This window comes from Bison bison, unplaced genomic scaffold (genome assembly GCF_000754665.1).
Source record: "Bison bison bison isolate TAMUID 2011002044 unplaced genomic scaffold, Bison_UMD1.0 scf7180017864491, whole genome shotgun sequence".
NCBI classification, from domain to species: domain Eukaryota; kingdom Metazoa; phylum Chordata; class Mammalia; order Artiodactyla; family Bovidae; genus Bison; species Bison bison.
The window spans coordinates 20,808,100-20,809,126 of NW_011495050.1; the positions used below are offsets into that span (position 1 = coordinate 20,808,100).

Here is a 1,027-nt window from a genome sequence, read left to right on the forward strand (position 1 = left end):
CAGACAAATTTGGGGGAGCGGAGGTTATGGGCAAGGTGGGAAGGTCAAATACAAGAGTCTTCTTTGTTCTTTTATCTGTAGTTCTAACTAGAAACCAATGTGTGTTGGGAGCTGTGGAGGGCGAGGGGGGAAAAAAGCCAACGTCTAACATGCCTTTTCCAGATAAACCTTAATCATCGTTACAAATGCCATCGCTCTTGATTCAGATACTAGAAATTACCTGATGTGGCCTGTAAATCAAGACCCCCCCCCCCCCCCCGCTACCCAAAATCATCTCAACCATTCCCTTCAGTGTTAACAACTCAGTATATTGTTAAGTAGTCAGCCTGAAACAGTCAGAGAGGTCTCGCCGGCAGTTCTCAGTGGGACAGTCAGGCGTGAATGGTGAACTCACTAAACCCCTCAGATTGGTCAAACAACCGGGGTTTCCGTGGGAACGAGGTAAAAGGCAGCTGGTGAGAGAACAAAGGCTGCGAGTCCCAGGCAAGGGCCTCCCGGCCCGCTGGCCTCACTGGGGGCGGGGCGGCGGTGCGCCCGGGTGGCTGGCTCCCCGGTCGGTGACCCACGCCGCCGCGGCGCTGGCGCTCCTCTCTGGGACCCCCACCACCACCAACACCACGCCTCCACCAGGCCGAGGCACAGGAGGACGCCGCCGAGACTGAAGTCTCGTGAGAAGGAAGGGGCGCGGGGGCTGAGGCCGGGCCGCCGTCAGACTGAGTGAGCAAGCGACCTGTGAATCACACTGCAGGCCATCACCCGAAAGGACCGAGATCACGCGGCTCCCAGGGCCGGCTGAAGCCGCCTAGAAGGCAGCACGCCGGAGGGGAGGGGCGCCGGGGATAAAGCGCGACGTCCGCTGCCGTTCCGATCTCTGAGAGGCCGCAGTCCCGGCCAGGCCCCGCCCCTCGCGCTGATGTAATAGGGGCGCGCTACCATTGGCCCGCGAGACCGGAAGAGGCGCAGGCGCGCGTGCGGGTGGGGAGGTGGGGAGGCGGGGCGGGAGGCCGGGGCAGGAAGGCGAGTGGGC

At 61.6% G+C, this 1,027-nt stretch overlaps 1 protein-coding gene across 1 annotated transcript in view; it reads left to right on the plus strand.

The window, feature by feature from the left end:
- The first annotated feature begins 699 nt into the window (after positions 1 to 699).
- Positions 700 to 1,027, plus strand: part of ZNF706 (zinc finger protein 706) — a 9,869-nt gene continuing 9,541 nt past the window's right edge. The window contains exon 1 of the mRNA XM_010863511.1: positions 700 to 717. The gene's annotated coding sequence lies outside the window, so the exon portion shown is untranslated. The remainder of the gene's footprint in view (positions 718 to 1,027) is intronic.